This window comes from Grammomys surdaster, unplaced genomic scaffold (assembly GCF_004785775.1).
Source record: "Grammomys surdaster isolate TR1022 unplaced genomic scaffold, NIH_TR_1.0 126241, whole genome shotgun sequence".
NCBI lineage: Eukaryota > Metazoa > Chordata > Mammalia > Rodentia > Muridae > Grammomys > Grammomys surdaster.
The window spans coordinates 6,103-14,861 of record NW_021621041.1 but is presented as its reverse complement, the minus strand read 5'-3'; the positions used below and the strand labels follow the sequence as shown (position 1 = coordinate 14,861).

The 8,759-nt window shown below is 39.0% G+C and overlaps 1 pseudogene; it reads right to left on the bottom strand.

Moving 5' to 3' along the window:
* Positions 1–4,714: 4,714 nt before the first annotated feature.
* Positions 4,715–8,759, bottom strand: part of LOC114613551 — a 9,603-nt pseudogene continuing 5,558 nt past the window's right edge.

The following is an 8,759-nucleotide window of genomic DNA, read 5'->3' as shown; positions in this document are numbered from 1 at the left end:
GGCTCTCTTTTCTAGGGAGAGAACCACACTAATGAGTACTCCCTGAGGGATACATACTTGTGACTCGATAATCTGCCAAAGGCCATATCTCATAATCACAGCACGCTGTGGTCTCAGTTACTATAAACATATTTCAGGGGGACATAAACAGAAAAGGCCTCAGCACAGTTTTGAACTGTCTCTCTTGGTCTCACCTAAGACGTCAGCCATCCCTTTGTCTTGTGTCCAGTCTACAGCACAGAGTATCTAGTGCTAGTGGCTCAGTCTCAATATTGAGAAAGAAATCTGAGTGTGTAGGTCTTTGGAGAAGGCTGGCTTAGGGGCTAATGCTCACAGTGTAGAAGCAGCAGATGAGTCTCTCTGGTCAAGGCTCAGGCTGGGCAGATTGTTCTATGTTTATTCCTTAAAAAATACATTTCTAGAAATCTATGTGAGAGCTGTCAACATGGCTTAGAGGGATAAATAAAAGCACTTACCACATAAACCTAAGGACCTGAGTATCCCAGAATTCATGCAAAGGTAAAAAGAGAGAACCAACTCCACAAAGTTGTCCTGATCTTCACACATGTGCCCTAATATGTATGTGCCCACACATTCATCATACATTTTACAAACAATAAAAGTTAATAGTTTTGTCAAAACTTTTAAAAATAAGTGTTATATGAACACCATATTTTAGTGCACTGAATCTAATACAAATTGCAGTGCAGATGACTAACATTAGTGTAGTAACCTCTTTACATGACAGAGTAATACACATATGACGTGAGTAGTATAATCCCTATTGTTCACATGAGAAATGTGAAGCTCTCAGAAGACGAATGGAGGAGTGACGTACCAGCATCAGAGGCATCTATGGAAGAGCCTGAGTACCACCTGCTTGTGGTCCAGAGAAGAAGGGGCTATCCACGTGAGAGATGAGTAGCAGAGCTAGTTGTCACCCAGTGGACAGGAAGTGAGGCTGCAGAAGCTCAGAGAAGACAATGGGACCAAGGTGGATGTGGAAGGTAACTTGAACAATGTAGGTGTTCCCTGAAAAGTTGTACGAGATCTGCTCCATGACTAGCTTAGGAACAGAAGAGCCCTCAGCAGTTTTGTGCTGTCTTTCTTGGTCTCACCTAGGATGTGAACCATCCCTTTGTCCTGTATCCAGTCTGTATATGTCACCCAGTCATGTGTTGCCCCATCGCTGTCTCTGTCTCAAATCTACTGTCACTGCAGCTCTGTGTCCAGATAACCCTTCTGTAGAAGCTCATTGTTACCACAGTGCTGTGTTTTCTGGCTACCTTTTTCTTACGATGGAGTGGCATTGCCATCTCACATCATCACAGGAAGAACAGTGTATGTAATAGTTTAAGGGTAAAACAGCCAGTTTGCGTTACTTTCACTGTAGCATACAGTTAAACATTGCTGTTAATCTGTAACTGTGTTTAATTTATAGGCTAAAGTTTATCATCAACATTCATGTACAGAAAAACAGCATGTGTAAGGCTTGGTGCTATTCCACTGGAGTCTCATCATACATTCCCCATGGATAAGGGATTACTAGTACTACTGAAGGACAGAGCACAGCGCAAAAATGCATTCTGCACACACTTACCAGACTTAATATGTTTGTGCACACACACAGTCCAAAGGGAGAGCATGGAAGCCATCATTTAATCACAGCCTCCTTAGTAAACGTGTTTCCATATATGTACAATTTTCAGCCAACTAAAGCTTAAGTACCAAAATATTTTTAGTTAAAGTTGTTTTATATGGGAACATTTCTACAATGAGATAATCCCTATAAAGCATGGAACACAAGTCCTGGCACATACCTCAATAAGTGTTAGTCATTTTTAATGTTAATTAACTGGATTATGTAAGTGTCTGCCTTAGGAATCAGAGTAAAGAGAGTAAAATTCATCCCAAGGTCATCATAAATATTAATTACTTAGTGAGACTATGAGCACAAGGACATCTGGGAAGCGACCAGGAATTCTGGGGTTGCTGGCTCCTGCACAACACAGCTCCAATGTGAGGGATGGCTCGTGGTGGGACTAGCAGTCAGCTAACTACTACTCACTGTCAAGATGCTGGTCCTTGTGGCTGTCAGTGTGCCTGCACTGGCTACTTCTTACCCCACAATTACCACTAAGCATCTTTGAGCTGAGACATTGAGCTAATTAAATATTGGAAATACATACAAACAAGGACTGCTCTATTTAACCTATTTCAACCCATTTTCTGATTGTTCAGAAACCCTGAAGTTTCTAGAGTGAAGTCTATGAGTCTATCCAGGTGCGATGATGCATACCTATAATAACAGCAATCAAGAGGCTGAGGCAGGAGGATTGCAATTTTGAGGCCAGTCTGAGCTACATAGTAATACTCTGTTTCAAAAAATAAAATGAAGGAACATTTAAGAGGGCAACCTGCCCTCAGAACTTTCCCACGCCCTCAGTTTGGATTCCAGGAAAACCTAAGAAGTCCCCAAAATCAAACTTAAAAGATGTTGTATCTGCTTCAAACATGCAGAGATCTATCTGCTTGTCATGATTTTCTAATAATTCAATGTGTTTTCTTAGAATCAACATTGTATTGAATATTGTAAAACATCTAAGTTGACTTACAGTGTAAAGAGGATGTGTCTGGGTTCTATGCTATTACTACACAGTTTTACATAAGAGACCTGGCCATCTGAAATGTGATATTGATGAGGGGGCCTGGAACCAAAGTCCCATGTATATAGAGAACGGACTGTATGCTGACTGTTAACTATACCTTATAGAAATTTTCAAGGTGATAATCAGAATCTAGGGGAAGATTCATTAAAACAGATGAGTCTGGCCCATGTATGGTTAGACAGGGCCAGTGTGGGGGAGGTGGCTCAGAGTCAAACAGTGATTACCCAGAGCCCTCCCGTCTTGTCTCTTAATTAGCCTCTTCTATGACAAGAGTTGTTCAGAGAAGAAAGAAGGCAAAACTCAGAGATAATAACCTTCATTGCTCTCTGCTTTTTAACTCCTTTCTGAAGATCTCTGTTGAGAGGCTACCTACAGGAAGTACATTAAGCAGCATCCAACATAAACCTGACCCATCTCTCCCCTTCTGTCCACAGCAAGTACCCATTACTCATAGGCACAATAGTACTTTTCAAGGGAGGACATAGGAAGAAAGGTGAAATCCACTTCTTCTGCTCATAGGTCAGCCTATTTGTGATATGATGAAGCAAAATTTTATTCTATTCAAAGTATTACTGTGTGTTAAGAATCAGAGCTTTTGCTCAGCGTTTTTCTTTTTAAGATTTTATTTATTTTATGTACGTTAGTACACTGTCATTGTCTTCAGACACACCAGAAGGGGACATCAGATCCCTTTACAGATGGTTGAGAGCCACCATGGGGTTGCTGGGAATTGAACTCCAGACCTTTGGAAGGCCAGTCAGTGCTCTTAACTGCTGAGCCATCTCTCCAGACCTTGCTCAGTGTTGTCAATATCTGCCCAGTAACTTGAGTTTAGAGATGATCATGAATAGAATCCCCATGATGGCACAAGTGGCTTTATAAGGACAAGTAGTGAAACCTCATTATCACATTTGCTCTGTCTTACTAGGTGATGCCCTCATCATGTTAGGATGTAGCAAGAGGGCCCTTATCAGATACTGTTGCTGTGTTCTTGAAACTCCCAGTCTCCACAGATCATGGGCCCAACAAATCTATTTTGTTTAAAAAATGACCCAGGCTGTGGCATGTGGTTATAATTACAGAAAATGAACTAAGACAGTATCTTCTGTTATGTTTTCTAGTCAACTTGAGTATAGAAACTTTGAGGGATATGAATATAGATTTAAGTAATTTATTTAGGGCCAGTGAGATGTCTCAGTGGGTTGATGATCTGAGTTTTAGCCCCAGAATAGATATGGTGGAAGGAGAGAGCTAATATCTGAATGTTGTCCTCTGTCTCTACATGTACACTGTGGTACTCACATGTGTGCATGAACCCACACAAGTAAATAAATACTTTAAAGTTATTTTATTTTGTAGTGTTTAACTCAACAACATTAATACATATATTTACTGATTTAGCTACACTGTATCATAAAGCAATGCAATACTGTATTCATTCAATAATACTAAATTTTCTACTTTCCCCTCAGTTTTATATTAACTCTTCATGTGACTATTGGCTATAGGTATTTTTATAATTCCTACTGTCAATGCTGAGCCATTACAAGTATTCTAAAGTGCATGACTTTTGATTCTGACCTATTGAAGGCTGTGGCCATGCCAACTAGTAAACAAGTTCAAACTATAAGCTTTCATTGACTGGAAAATGAACTCAAATCATAAGCTTCTATCTTATGATTGACTAAGAAAGATGATTTTTTCATTGATCCTATCATAACCTTCAGAATTTGAACAATTACCCCTTTCTTAATTGATGTTTTGTCGGTGTACAGTGACACTCAACTGTTCCAATGTGAGGTCCTTATACTGATTATTAACCCTTCCTCAAGTGGATTTTCTTTTTTTTTTTTAAATGATTTCCCAAGTGACCTCTATTAGCATCCTAAACTGACATTATTGAAAGTGTTTCCAGAGTTAAGTGTCCAAGGTAATTCAGTTGTGATCACATTCTACATTGTGAATCTTTGTAGTGACTTGACATTAGATGCTTCTTCCTAATGAATAAACTTTAAGGGAGGAAAACCAATATTGTCTTCTCATACCAGACCAGGATGTGGTCATTGATCATCACACGGACAAACTTCTTGACTTCGATGCTGAGAACAGAACACAGGTTCTCTGAAAAATGAACAACTGCTCTTGACTTTTTAGTCATTTTTCCAGCCCCCAAGTGTGGGTCTATCTAAAAAGATAATGGGGACAAATCCCTGCTGAATAAGGTAAAATAAAAATATTACTAAAAGTAAAGTAGAGAATAGAAAGGGACTTAAGATAAAAAGGCAATTGAAAGATTGTCTATCAATGAATACATTCAGGTTAGCTGTTATTCTTCCCTTAGGTGTCCCATTATATTCTGCTTTCCATATTTTATAATAGATACTTGGAGCCTTTTAATAAATAAGCGATGTATTTTTTCTAATTTAAAGCTTCTGAAGTTTCTCTTTGAATTTGATATTTTATTTCTCTGATAAAAGCAGCTTTAAATGACTCATGTTTTGTTTGAAGTCTGAAATATTAAGACATAGTTTCTTCAAACATTGCTTTTACTCATTCCTTGCTATTCTTTTTTATGTTGAATCTTCTCTTTATTTCATGTATTTTGTTATCCATTTCTTATTTCTATGGATCTATGCTCCATTTTAATTGCACTTGTGTGTGCATACATGTGTGAGTCTCTCTCTCTCTCTCTCTCTCTCTCTCTCTCTCTCTCTCTGTGTGTGTGTGTGTGTGTGTGTGCGCGCGTGTGTAAACCTCAGAAGTGCATGTTGAGACCAGAAGACAAGTTGAGGAAGTTAGTTCTCTCTCTCCATCATTTGTGTCCCAGGAAGTAAACTCGGGTCATTAGACTTGGTGGCAAATGGCTTTAGCTCAGCCACCTTGCTGTCCCTGATTAAATATTTTATTGTATCAGGATTTTTTTTTGTTTGCAAGACAGGATTTCACTGTGTAGCATTGACATCCTGGAACTCAATGGTGGCCTCGAACTTAGAGAGATCCACCTGCCTCTTCTTCCAGAGTGCTGGGATTAAAGATGTGCACCACATCACCTGGCTACAACAGGATTCTTAATTCTTTTGCTTACTTTACAGCCAAAACATGACTCAGTTGCGAATACTTACCTGATAATGGCATACACTTTGTCACTAGAATATATTTTTATGCAGACAGGTACTGTAAAATGCTGAAACAAATCCATGAACCTATGACTTTAATGGGACTACCCATTTCTTAGGGGAGACTCATTGAAGCTCGTCAGATTCTTTTCTTGGAATATGTTAACCATTTCTAAACTAAAGCTCCTTAGTTGTAGTATTAAAAAGAATTTGAAAGGTATGAGTCTCCTTTTCCCTTGCCTTGAAGTTTTTGAACTAAAATTTCAGTTCAAAAAATGTATTCACTACAACTTTCATGGAAATAAAAACATCTTTTCTTCTTTTCAACACGGCAGCATGAGACATGCACAAGCAGCTTGATAAACCATGAGTGAAATATTAGTTACTATTGAATGGCTTCACAACAGTTTAAGTTTTGAAAGCAAGCAAGTTTGAAAACCATGTAATTTTAGGGTAGATTCATTAAGAAACATTATCAAGGGCTGGAGAAATGGCTTAGGGGTTAGAAGCAATGACTTCTCTTCCAGAGGTCCTGAGTTCAATTCCCAGAAACCACATGGTGGGTCACAACCATTTGTAATGGGGACCCAATTCCCTCTTCTGGTGAGTCTGAAGACAGCTACAGTGTACTCATGCATAAGATAAATAAATATTAAAAAAATGTTCTTTAAAAAATTATCAAACCTGTTCTCAAAGCTATTTGGTGCAGCTTTTTCTGTTCAGAAACACTGTATCCCTGAACTTTAAAATAATGAAAAAAAAGACCTTCACTAAAACTTTGCCACTGGTCAGCCACTGAGCTGACGTGCAGCAGGGCAGGGTAGAATATGACAGGGGTGAATGGACTTTCCCCTCTGCCCTCGGAAGGTTTCCTGGAATAAAATGTCTAAGATAAATTAGATGCGAGAAGATTGTGTAAATGTCCTTAACTACAGCCCAACATGATTCAGAAGCTTTTGGGCCCCACTCTTTCTAGGGGAAGTGAAATACATAAAATGTCAGAAAACAGCATGCTGGACTTTTCTCTTGTTGCTGGACTTTTTTGTTTTGCGTTTATTGTCAACCTTACACAAGTAAGGCTCATCTTCAAAGACAACTTCTTAACTGAAAAAAAGGCCTCCATCAGACAGGTCTGTGGGCAAATATGTAGGGAATTTTCTTGACTAATTATTGATGTGAGAAAGCCCAACAAATTGTGGGCAATGTGACCCCTGGGTAGGTAGTCCTTGGTCATATGAAAAAAACAAGCTGAGCCAACCATGGGGAGCAAGCAAGTAAACAGCATTCCTCCATGGTCTCTGTTATAATTCCTGCTTCCAGGTTCCTGCTTGCCAGGGTTACTGCCCTGATCTCCCTTCATGATAGACTATGAGCTGTGAGACAGTATAAATAAAACCCTTAAGTTGGTGTTCATCGTGATGTTTATCACAGCTTAGAAAACAAATTAGAACAAACAGTAAAAATCATTTAGGGAAAGTCACAGGCTTGAAGAATATACAATAAATGGGACAACATGTATTTGCTCTGCAAACTTGGTGGGCAATATGGTGTCCAATCTTTGAGAACACCCCACCTGAGGGCTGCCTCCATTACATCTGATGGAAATCTGACAGAAGGCTGAGGACAGAGGGACGCCTGTTACACTGTACATCTCTTCTTGCTCTTAATTGCTAAATCACAACCTGTATTTTTTTTTTTAACAGCATCTGTTGTTTGTGATAGTCCTTAACAGGTAATGTGATACAATTTTAAAACAGGTATTCCGTTCTTCACTAAGAGAAGCAGTTTTAGGGGCTGGAGAGATGGTTCAGTGGTTAAGAGCACAGAGTGCCATTGAAGAGGATCAAGGCCTGGTTACCCGCACCCACATTAGAAGGTTCACAACTGCTTCTAACTCCAGCTCCAGGGGACCACACACTTCTAGTCTTTGAGGGTGCCCCCACATCTCCACACACATACTAAAAATAAATAAATAATTAAAAAAGAAAAACCAGTTGTCAGCTCACCTTAATATTGCACTTTATACGATTTTTTTTTGTTTTTGAAAACAGATAAAAAGGTGGGTTGAATATTAGCAAAGTTCAGAGTTAGCAAGACCAAGTGAAAGGGGTATCATTGAAATCAACACAAGATGCTAATTAGTAGAGTTGTCTTAGTCTCAGTCTCTTATTATTCCTAATGATGTGAAAAATCAAAACAGTTTACCAGTGTACAGTTACGATGTCACCTATCCTGCATAGGCTCTCTAATAACGCTAACACCAGTGACAGAAACAGTAACTAATGTTTGTTTATTTAGTGTCCATTAGGTAACAGGGACAGAGTAGGCCTGCAGAGTTTTACATATTTCACCCCTAATTTTGCAGTAATCCCTGAAAGGTAATGTGCTCTTTAGTCTGTTTTACAGATGAAGGTTCTAGGATGCTGTCTACCATACCATTGGGCTGGGACTCAGAGCTGGAATCTGAGTCACTCAATATTGAATGCTAAGTCTTGTGTTGTTTACTGCCTAATCTGTCTTGAGGTGGCTTGCCATTCTAGGAGTAATAAACTGATGTTTGTTATATGAAACGTTAGTCTAAAACTGGTACAACCACTCTGGAAATCAATCAGAAGATTCCTCAGAAAATTAGAAATAGCTCGACCTGAAGACCCAGCTATATCATCCGTGGGCATATGAAGATGACCGACCATGCCACAGGGGCACGTGTTCCACTATGTTCATAGCAGCCTTATTTGTGATAGCCAGAAGCTGAAAACAACCCAGATGTCCCACAAATGAGGAAAAAATACAGAAAATGTGGTTCATTTACAGAATAGAATACTATTCATCTAGTGACAAGGACATCATGAATTTTATGTGAATAATATATCATTTTCATCTTTACCTTACCCCAATCAACCTCCTCATATTTCCTCCATCAAAATCATGCCTTCACTTCCTTCCTTCCTTTCTTCTCTCTCTCTCTCTCTCT